At 36.9% G+C, this 12,500-nt stretch overlaps 1 non-coding gene and 1 pseudogene across 1 annotated transcript; both read right to left on the bottom strand.

Annotated features, from left to right (window-relative positions):
- Nucleotides 1-4,088: 4,088 nt before the first annotated feature.
- Nucleotides 4,089-11,582, bottom strand: LOC124461869 (annotated as a pseudogene).
- Nucleotides 11,583-11,913: 331 nt separating this feature from the next.
- Nucleotides 11,914-12,093, bottom strand: LOC124461863. Its single transcript, XR_006955276.1, has one exon. It is a non-coding gene; the product is annotated as a 5.8S ribosomal RNA (ribosomal RNA).
- Between the last annotated feature and the right edge of the window lie 407 nt (nt 12,094-12,500).

Raw genomic sequence — 12,500 nt, 5'->3', positions numbered from 1 at the left:
GTAGAGCAGCCTTCAACATGACTGAACAACCACTGTTCATCATGAGTAGGTTTTGTGCCACATACTCTCGAAATCGACCATTTATGTTTGAAGGTACCACTCAACAATAAATTTTCATATGTATTTTTATAAATACCATCAAATTTCATTATAATAAATAAATAAATAGACATTGCCGATTATAAATGCATGAGACATATGTATTTGAGAAATGTACCGATATTACATATGACTGACCATGCTCGACATCACACCACCTAAGTAGGTTTTGTGCCACATACTCTCGAAATTGACCATTTATGTTTGAAGGTACCACTCAACAATAAATTTTCATATGTATTTTTATAAATACCATCAAATTTCATTATAATAAATAAATAAATAGACATTGCCGATTATAAATGCATAAGACATATGTATTTAAGAATTTTACCAATATTACATATGACTGACCATGCTCGACATCACACCACCTAAGTAGGTTTTGTGCCACATATTCTCGAAATGGACCATTTATATATGAAGGTACCACTCAACAATAAATTTTCATATGTATTTTTATAAATACCATCAAATTTCATTATAATAAATAAATAAATAGACATTGCCGATTATAAATGCATGAGACATATGTATTTAAGAATTTTACCAATATTACATATGACTGACCATGCTCGACATCACACCACCTAAGTAGGTTTTGTGCCACATACTCTCGAAATGGACCATTTATATATGAAGGTACCACTCAACAATAAATTTTCATATGTATTTTTATAAATACCATCAAATTTCATTATAATAAATAAATAAATAGACATTGCCGATTATAGATGCATGAGACATATGTATTTAAGAATTTTACCAATATTACATATGACTGACCATGCTCGACATCACACCACCTAAGTAGGTTTTGTGCCACATACTCTCGAAATGGACCATTTATATATGAAGGTACCACTCAACAATAAATTTTCATATGTATTTTTATAAATACCATCAAATTTCATTATAATAAATAAATAAATAGACATTGCCGATTATAAATGCATGAGACATATGTATTTAAGAATTTTACCAATATTACATATGACTGACCATGCTCGACATCACACCACCTAAGTAGGTTTTGTGCCACATACTCTCGAAATGGACCATTTATATATGAAGGTACCACTCAACAATAAATTTTCATATGTATTTTTATAAATACCATCAAATTTCATTATAATAAATAAATAAATAGACATTGCCGATTATAAATGCATAAGACATATGTATTTAAGAATTTTACCAATATTACATATGACTGACCATGCTCGACATCACACCACCTAAGTAGGTTTTGTGCCACATACTCTCGAAATGGACCATTTATATATGAAGGTACCACTCAACAATAAATTTTCATATGTATTTTTATAAATACCATCAAATTTCATTATAATAAATAAATAAATAGACATTGCCGATTATAAATGCATAAGACATATGTATTTAAGAATTTTACCAATATTACATATGACTGACCATGCTCGACATCACACCACCTAAGTAGGTTTTGTGCCACATACTCTCGAAATGACCATTTATTTGAAGGTACCACTCAACAATAAATTTTCATATGTATTTTTATAAATACCATCAAATTTCATTATAATAAATAAATAAATAGACATTGCCGATTATAAATGCATAAGACATATGTATTTAAGAATTTTACCAATATTACATATGACTGACCATGCTCGACATCACACCACCTAAGTAGGTTTTGTGCCACATACTCTCGAAATGGACCATTTATATATGAAGGTACCACTCAACAATAAATTTTCATATGTATTTTTATAAATACCATCAAATTTCATTATAATAAATAAATAAATAGACATTGCCGATTATAAATGCATGAGACATATGTATTTAAGAATTTTACCAATATTACATATGACTGACCATGCTCGACATCACACCACCTAAGTAGGTTTTGTGCCACATACTCTCGAAATTGACCATTTATGTTTGAAGGTACCACTCAACAATAAATTTTCATATGTATTTTTATAAATACCATCAAATTTCATTATAATAAATAAATAAATAGACATTGCCGATTATAAATGCATAAGACATATGAATTTAAGAATTTTACCAATATAACATATGACTGACCATGCTCGACATCACACCACCTAAGTAGGTTTTGTGCCACATACTCTCGAAATTGACCATTTATGTTTGAAAGTACCACTCAATAATAAATTAACATTTTTTCCCCATACAATAAATGGGCGTTTTTAAGAAATCACCAAAGTATAAAACATTCGTATGTGATATGCATATTCCCATATGATATGGATGTTCCCATACGATAAATGGGCGATATTAATATTTTTAGTTTTTAGTAAAATTTTTTTTCATATATATAGTCGATATTAAATAAATCCCATACGTTATGATATATTTTCATATGATATGAAAAATTTTAAATGTTGAGTAAATTTTTTTTTTTTTCATATGAATGGGCGAAATTAAATAAATCCCATACGTTATGATATATTTTCATATGATATGAAAAATTTTAATGTTGAGTAAATTTTTTTTTTTTTCATATGAATGGGCGAAATTAAATAAATCCCATACATTATGATATATATTTTCATATGATATGAAAAATTTTAAATGTTGAGTAAATTTTTTTTTTTTTTCATATGAATGGGCGAAATTAAATAAATCGCATACGTTATGATATATTTTCATATGATATGAAAAATTTTAAATGTTGAGTAAATTTTTTTTTTCATATAAATGGGCGAAATTAAATAAATCCCATACGTTATGATATATATTTTCATATGATATGAAAAATTTTAAATGTTAAGTAAATTTTTTTTTTTTCATATAAATGGGCGATATTAAATAAATCGCATACGTTATGATATATTTTCATATGATATGAGAAATTTTGAATGTTGAGTAAATTTTTTTTTTTTTCATATATATGGGCGATATTAAATAAATCCCATACGTTATGATATATTTTCATATGATATGAAAAATTTTAATGTTGAGTAAATTTTTTTTTTTTCATATAAATTATGAAGATGACAGTTGGCACCGCCGTTTTCATTTATTAAAGTTATATACATATAACATTTTTTTTCTTTTGACCTTTTAATAGGTACAGTAGGAATCTCTTTAAATATATATATTGCGTCACTAAATAAATGACGATTCATTTGGCTACATTATGACGATCACAGTTGGAACCGCCGTTTTCGTTCTTTTAAGTTATATACATATAACATTATTTTTCCACCTTTCAATATGGACAGTAGGAGTTTCTTTAAATATATTTATTGTGTCTCTGAATAAATGACAATTCATTTGGCAACATTATGAAGATGACAGTTGGCACCGCCGTTTTCATTTATTAAAGTTATATACATATAACATTTTTTTCTTTTGACCTTTTAATAGGTACAGTAGGAATCTCTTTAAATATATATATTGCGTCACTAAATAAATGACGATTCATTTGGCTACATTATGACGATCACAGTTGAAACCGCCGTTTTCGTTCTTTTAAGTTATATACATATAACATTATTTTTCCACCTTTCAATATGGACAGTAGGAGTTTCTTTAAAAATATTTATTGTATCTCTGAATAAATGACAATTCATTTGGCAACATTATGAAGATGACAGTTGGCACCGCCGTTTTCATTTATTAAAGTTATATACATATAACATTTTTTTCTTTTGACCTTTTAATAGGTACAGTAGGAATCTCTTTAAATATATATATTGCGTCACTAAATAAATGACGATTCATTTGGCTACATTATGACGAACACAGTTTGAAACGCCGTATTCGTTCTTTTAACTTATATATATATATAACTTTTTTTTTCACCCATTTAAACATGAAGAGTAGGAATCTCTTAAAGTACATTCATTGCGTCACTAAAGAAATGACGATACATTTGGCTACCTAAAAAAAAAAGAGGATAGAAATGGACTTATTATTATATGAAATACTCTTCCATATAATAATAGTACATCAGCAATTTAAAAAAATCGAATCATCAAGCAAAGGATAAGCTTCAGTGGATCGCAGTATGGCAGCTGCTCAACCACTTACAACACCTTGCCTGTTACAAAAGTCGTTTACAATTGATTCTAGGCTTTGTCATTGTATTAAATAATGTTTTAATAAGTAACTAGCGCGGCATCAGGTGATCGAAGATCCTCCCAATTTACTATGTTACAAATAACATTGGCATCACATCCATTGTCGTTTATAAAATAAACTTTTAATGGTTTAGAAGCCATACAATGCAAATTGCCCCTTATTTATCATTGCAGTCCAGCACGGATACGACCTTAGAGGCGTTCAGGCATAATCCAACGGACGTAGCGTCATACCACTGTTCGCTCGAACAAGTATTGTGCCATTGGTCCGTACCTGCGGTTCCTCTCGTACTACGCAGGAATGCTGTCGCAACAACGTTTTGTCATTAGTAGGGTAAAACTAACCTGTCTCACGACGGTCTAAACCCAGCTCACGTTCCCTTGCATGGGTGAACAATCCAACGCTTGGTGAATTTTGCTTCACAATGATAGGAAGAGCCGACATCGAAGGATCAAAAAGCGACGTCGCTATGAACGCTTGGCCGCCACAAGCCAGTTATCCCTATGGTAACTTTTCTGACACCTCTTGTTAAAAACTCTTTAAACCAAAAGGATCGATAGGCCGAGCTTTTGCTGTCCCTGTGTGTACTGAACACCGAGATCAAGTCAGCATTTGCCCTTTTGCTCTATGTGTGGTTTCTGTCCGCACTGAGCTGGCCTTGGGACACCTCCGTTATTATTTGAGAGATGTACCGCCCCAGTCAAACTCCCTACCTGGCAATGTCCTTGAATTGGATCATACCTGAGTAATTGGAGTTATACCAAATATTTCAAATTAAAAATACATAAATGCACTCTCTCATTAAAGAATTTGTTTGCGATTATATAACAAACTCGTGATACTTTGATCAAGAAGCTTGCATCAAAACCCAATACCATAAGATATAATAAATATATCCGTATAATGGCTAGGAAATGATACACGTTCCATTTAATCAAGTAAGTAAGGAAACAATAAGAGTAGTGGTATTTCATTGGCGATATCAAACACAAGGAATAATATCTCCCACTTATTCTACACCTCTTATGTCTCCTTACACTGCCAGATTAGAGTCAAGCTCAAAAGGGTCTTCTTTCCCCGCTAATTATTCCAAGCCCGTTCCCTTGGCTGTGGTTTCGCTAGATAGTAGATAGGGACAGTAGGAATCTCGTTAATCCATTCATGCGCGTCACTAATTAGATGACGAGGCATTTGGCTATTTTTTTTTTTTTTTTTTTTTTTTTTTTGATCGCCGAGGAAGGAAATCTTCTAAAGATACGAGCAACCAACTACTGGACAATCTCGTATGCACGATTCACTGCATCACCGGGACAATGAAGTCCCACAGCGCCTACGTACTAAAACCACCTCTTTATGACAATGCGATGTTTGTACCTTTTTAGATGTAATGCCAAGGTAGCAGGCAAAAGTATAAGAAAAGCTAGAGGTTAGTACATCTAGCTTCGAGTATACCCAGCACAATACATGAAATATTTGAAGGACGTCACTCCGCCATTTACTGCTCTGACGCTGATGAGTTTGGTATCTTCAGCGATGAGGAGATCCTTTGCAATCAATCGTTTTACCGACTGACCACTCCAGATTCCTCTCCAGTTGAGTGTAACGGAATGAAACTCGATTTCACCTGTCGCTCCGAAAAATCGCCGCATTTGTGATCTTATGTCAGCTCTGTCGTACCTTTCGACCTTGCGCTGGTGCGCTTGGTCTAAGGAATGTCCGTCTGTCACAACCTGAACGTCTATCACATAAATGTGATTCTGTCGGATTCCCACCAGGTCCGGTTTATTTAAGCCCGAGTCGCATTGCAGACTTGGTTCGACATGGACAACGCAGCCTTTCCGTTCAAGTCCCCGCTTGACGGCATTTACTACGCTGTTGTGTCTAGCTACCCGCCTCCCATGCGTACGATAGCATTTTTGCAAGATGTGGTTTGTTGTCTCGGGAGCATCACATCCTGCACGACACCGTCTCTCCAATTCGTGCCTTCCCCTCGTCGTACGAGACTTCGAGGGTAGGGCATTTATCCGCAATTTGACACCGTGCAAATATTCCTTTCCTGTTAGCAAGCGCGTGGGCTGACTCACCCATCCATGTTGCGGGCCATAATGACCTGCTTCACGGAGACCGCAACCATCAACAGACATGTACAATCTATTTGCGAAATACGAGTCAATCTCTGGACGCGAACACAGCTGCACATTTTCCGCCTTTAATCTATCTCGAGCCCTTTGCAATTCGTCGTCAATGAAAGAGCTAGCTACCTCGGATTGTTCGAGGTGGGGCCATTTAATATTGCTCAATCGCTTCAGACGCAGCATCGGTGCTATCCATCTAATTGACGGAATCCCGAGACCCCCACAAGTGTGGGGGGCGTGAAAGTAAGCAACTGGTACATCCAGTGGGAGATCTAACCATCTCCTTACGAATTGCCGTACCAATCTGTCACATTTTCTTAGGACGCCTATCATCACACTCCCAAGTGTTAGTTGGTGATAGAGTTGTGGGATAAGGACAGTCCTAAGTGCAAATAACTTCTGTTGTGGTTTCAGAGGGGCTCTTGTTAATCTTAACAGCTTCGGACCGAGGTCGTCTGCTGGACTATACCGAGCCCGCCCATCCGCAGTGAACCGGATACCTAAATACTTCCACTCTTCAGTACGCTTCAATGAAGGACACTCGCGCTCACCTACACAAAAGCTCCGTCGTTCTACGACAGTACACTTCTGCTTGGCTTGCCCCTTTATACTGACAGTGAAGCACTTATCAGCATTAAGGGAGAGTCCCACGGAGGCTAGGAAGCCTACCGTGGTATCCAACAATGTTTGAAGCCCCATCGGAGTTTCCGCAAATAGCACCAGATCATCCGCGAACGCTGCCGCGCTTGTCATGGTATTTCCGACTTTGGCACCAATCTCTCTGGGGTAGGACCTAAGTAATCTATCAATGATAAGATTAAATAATAGTGGAGACAGAGGGTCACCTTGCTTAACGCCCCGCGCGGGTATAAACACCTCTGAACTCCATCCTGCCCCATTGAGGGAGGTTCCGCCGCCCTTATACTGTTCTTCTATGAAGCTGACAAAGTTTGTTGGAGCACCATAGGCCTGTAAAGTCTTGATAATGGCCTGGTGTGATACTGAGTCAAAAGCCTTGCTGACATCCACCGTCGCAAGGTAACATGACTTCCACCGTTTATGGTGCTCCCGCAAAATGAGATCAACCAACGTCGCATTATCAGCACACCCATCGGTAGGTAGGAAACCGCGCTGCCTTGGATCCCAGTTGACTTTAGAAGCCAATCGAGAAGCCAGAACAGCGTTTAATTGCCTGACCAAAACCGAGGGGACTGTTATTGGACGAAAGTCTTGCGGTCGATTTGCCGTCACAGTCTTCGGAATGAAGATAGTTCTGGCCAGTCGGGTAGAGAATGGTATTTTGCCGCACCAGAGAATCAGGTTCATTATGCGTAGCATAATGCCTAAGGGTACACTCCTGGCTGTTCTTGGAGTGATACCGTCAGGACCCGGAGCACTTGACAACTTTAACTTATTTTCCCTCAGGTCGCGTGGCGTTATCGCTGACCAAACCGTCTCAAGCGAATGTTCCATACGGAATCTTGTGTTATCGCAAGAGCATGTGCTGGGATTCGTCATTACTTGTTTCCAATAGGGTTCCATTATCTCTTGGTTTGGCATAACCGACTCATCTGTTCCATCAAGCAAGGATTTAATGCATCTCCCAGTATTCTTATCCCAACGACGCTGAACCTGTGCGTACTCTTGTTGTCTTAACTGTCTCCTAGTTCGAGGTCTTCGCAAATTGCTCCGACCGATGGTGTGTGGTTCGTTTGGTAATGGAAATACTTCCAGGAGATAGTTGGATAAGCATTGGAGAGTGGTTTCCTTCCCTACGGCCTGCGCCCTATCTACGATAGTTTGCAAGACCTGGGCTCTCCACCGGGGACTACATTCTACGGGGCGATAGCCCTGTAGTATCCGCATGATTTCCCAGTTCGACTGTTCTTCTGATGGATTGATTGGTTGCGCTTCCGACGATGATACTTGGTGGTTTCGCTCGAGTAAACTAGGGCGAGGCTGTGAGGTAATAGAGTCCAACGCTTCTGGGGTGGGAGTAGATTGCCCTCTGATCTGCTCCAGTTTTGCCTTATATTCACCCCTCTTCCGAAAACATTTAATTGCTTCGGAGCTACGGTGAGTAAATACTTCCGCTAGCTTCTTATTAGGAAATCTCAAATTACCACTTGCTTCGAGCTCCACCTCCTTTCTCGCCATCATCCACGCTTCTTCCTCGCTCCATCGGAGTTTTACATCTTCACGCTGACGTTGCGTATCTAGTTCGTCTTTGTGTTGATGTGACATGTGTACACCGAGCCCCCTTCTAGTATTGAAGAGGCGCCCGCATACTGCACAGGGAATCTCTCCCGCGAGATTTACCACTGCTATAGCCTCTCTCGGTTGGTCTCCAGGACGTGAAGTCGCTGAAGTGATAGTGATATTGCTCCGAGGACTATTATTATTTGATTCTGTACCAACGCTTCTTGGCTCAAGGGGCCGGTAACCCCAAGAGTTGCTTCGCCGCTCGAATTAGCTACTGAAAAGAACCTAGAGACTAGGAACTCAACAGCACCCAGGAAACACCACGAGGAGGTTCGAGTCGACTTGATCAGACTTACGACTTATGAATTACAGTGTTCCAAAGAACACCCCTTCTGCGCTCATCCGACCCAGCTTCCTTAAGAGAGTCATAGTTACTCCCGCCGTTGACCCGCGCTTACTTGAATTTCTTCACTTTGACATTCAGAGCACTGGGCAGAAATCACATTGTGTCAACACCCGCTAGGGCCATCACAATGCTTTGTTTTAATTAGACAGTCGGATTCCCCAAGTCCGTGCCAGTTCTGAATTGATTGTTAATTGATAATCGTTATAATTTAAAAGAACTAATTAAAAATTAGTATTCTTAAAAATTTTAGCAAGAAAGTTCCACAATTGGCTACGTAACTAACTATCCGGGGAACAAATAACTATCATAAATGATAGAAACTCTATTTACCCAGAACGAGCACATAAACCATGTTATTGTTTCCCAATCAAGCCCGACTATCTCAATCTTCAGAGCCAATCCTTATCCCGAAGTTACGGATCTAATTTGCCGACTTCCCTTACCTACATTATTCTATCGACTAGAGACTCTTCACCTTGGAGACCAGCTGCGGATATTGGTACGGCCTGTTGAGAAGTTTGCGTATCCCCACCATAAATTTTCAAGGTCCGAGGAGAAAATATCGACACAACAGTATATGTCATGCTCTTCTAGCCCATCTACCATATCTCTCTGCGAAAGACTTCCATGGTAGTACGGCTATAAAACAGAAAAGAAAACTCTTCCGATACCTCTCGACGGCTTCTTTATGGTCGTTCCTGTTGCCAGGATGAGCACGAGGCCCATATTTAATAACAAACGGATACTCAACAGGTTACGGAATTGGAACCGTATTCCCTTTCGTTCAAAATTATTCAAGTGTTTTATTATTTATTATTTCATTTGACATTTTTAAAACTTGAAAATTTTCGGCTTTCGCCTTGAACTTAGGACCGACTAACTCGTGATCAACCACTGTTCACACGAAACCCTTCTCCACTTCAGTCCTCCAAGGTCTCATTCGATTATTTGCTACTACCACCAAGATCTGTACCAATGGCGGCTCCATGCAGGCTTACGCCAAACACTTCTAAGCACACCATTGTACCTTCCTACTCACTAAAGTTTCAAAATTTATATTATAAATAATATAAATCATCTACTTTAGCGGTAATGTATAGGTATACAACTTAAGCGCCATCCATTTTAAGGGCTAGTTGCTTCGGCAGGTGAGTTGTTACACACTCCTTAGCGGATTTCGACTTCCATGATCACCGTCCTGCTGTTTTAAGCAACCAACGCCTTTCATGGTTTCTGTATGAGTTGTTAATTTGGGCACCGTAACATTACGTTTGGTTCATCCCACAGCGCCAGTTCTGCTTACCAAAAGTGGCCCACTGGGCACAATATATCATAACCTTAAACTTCATATCAAGAAAGTTAAGGTTCTTACCCATTTAAAGTTTGAGAATAGGTTAAGATCGTTTCGACCCTAAGGCCTCTAATCATTCGCTTTACCAGATAAGATTATTTTATATAACATTTAAATGCACCAGCTATCCTGAGGGAAACTTCGGAAGGAACCAGCTACTAGATGGTTCGATTGGTCTTTCGCCCCTATACTCAATTCTGACAATCGATTTGCACGTCAGAACTGTTTCGGTCTTCCATCAGGGTTTCCCCTGACTTCAACCTGATCAAGTATAGTTCACCATCTTTCGGGTCACAGCATATATGCTCAAGGTACGTTCCAGTTAGAGGTATAAATAATATAAATATCATTATACATAACTATATAGAACGCCCCGGGATTGTGTTAATTATCTATAAATAGTTAAAAAACTAATCCCATTATTAGTCAAGTTAATTATGCTATTAGGTTTATATCCCAATAACTTGCACATATGTTAGACTCCTTGGTCCGTGTTTCAAGACGGGTCCCGAAGGTATCCTGAATCTTTCGCATTGTTAATCATACAAGTGCATATAATAAACACAGAAAATCAATGATAATCATGCTATTATATAATTCCGAAAAATTAACGCACTGTATTCATATAAATCTATCAACACTTTATCAAATTAATGACATTTATTCTATGTTAAAATGCAAGCAAAATAATTTAAATAAACTATAAGTCATATTTTATGATAAATTTGGTTTATGTTAATAGATTACAATGTCCTTATATGGAAAAAATGCACACTATTATTATAATATTATTAAAATATTAAAACTCTAATGATGAATTTTCCATAATGGATATTCAGGTTCATCGGGCTTAACCTCTAAGCAGTTTCACGTACTATTTAACTCTCTATTCAGAGTTCTTTTCAACTTTCCCTCACGGTACTTGTTTACTATCGGTCTCATGGTTATATTTAGTTTTAGATGGAGTTTACCACCCACTTAGTGCTGCACTATCAAGCAACACGACTCTTTGGAAACACCATCTAGTAATCATTAACGTTATACGGGCCTGGCACCCTCTATGGGTAAATGGCCTCATTTAAGAAGGACTTAAATCATTAATTTCTCATACTAGAATATTGATGCTCCATACACTGCATCTCACATTTGCCATAAAGACAAAGTGACTTAGTGCTGAACTATTTTCTTTTCGCTCGCCGCTACTAAGAAAATCCTTGTTAGTTTCTTTTCCTCCCCTAATTAATATGCTTAAATTCAGGGGGTAGTCCCATATGAGTTGAGGTTGTATATACACACAAATATATTATTTAATATATTAAAACCATTGTTAATTTTTACTTTAAGTGAAGAATAATATTATGACACAATTATTTTTTCATTTCATATCATTAATAAGAGGCAATTCTAGATTAAAATTTAATATTTTTTATGCTAGACATTCCTCAGTATCATTTGATTTGAAAAAGAAAATTATACATCTTCGTTTTTCTCATACATATGTGAGCCAATGTGTTTCAATTATTATTAATATTATGAATATACATATATATCCAATAATATACCATATGCTTTAATATTTCGTAAAATATTAAAACAACTTATTTAGCATAGTCTTACAACCCTCAACCATATGTAGTCCAAGCAGCACTCTAAAATTAATTAAAGTACCATAACAGCATGGACTGCGATATGCGTTCAAAATGTCGATGTTCATGTGTCCTGCAGTTCACACGATGACGCACAGTTTGCTGCGTTCTTCATCGACCCATGAGCCGAGTGATCCACCGCTTAGAGTGATTATTAAATTGTTTGTTTATTTCATTACGTCAATAATATTTTTATTGAAAGAAATTAAAAATACACCATTTTACTGGCATATATCAATTCCTTCAATAAAATCTTAACCCAAACGAATGCTGCGAAATGTCTTAGTTAACATAAGTGATTGAATACTGGACTTGACAAAATTTAAAAACTTGAAATTTAAAGTAAACTATCAATTTATGTAAAACGTTAACCTTAAATGCAGGTACAACATTGTACATTTGGGATGTTGCTTTAACCAATGTATGCCCAAACCAACAATGGCCAATACATTACGCAACGCCTGTATATTATGGTACATATACACGCAGATAAATAAAGATATACAAAAATCATTTTCAATCTCCGATCGGAATACATAATTCAAGAAGAGTTAATA

The sequence above is a fragment of the Drosophila willistoni genome, unplaced genomic scaffold (genome assembly GCF_018902025.1).
Source record: "Drosophila willistoni isolate 14030-0811.24 unplaced genomic scaffold, UCI_dwil_1.1 Seg706, whole genome shotgun sequence".
Lineage (NCBI taxonomy): Eukaryota > Metazoa > Arthropoda > Insecta > Diptera > Drosophilidae > Drosophila > Drosophila willistoni.
The sequence above is the reverse complement of the archived record's forward strand: the minus strand, read 5'-3'. Positions and strand labels throughout refer to the sequence as shown.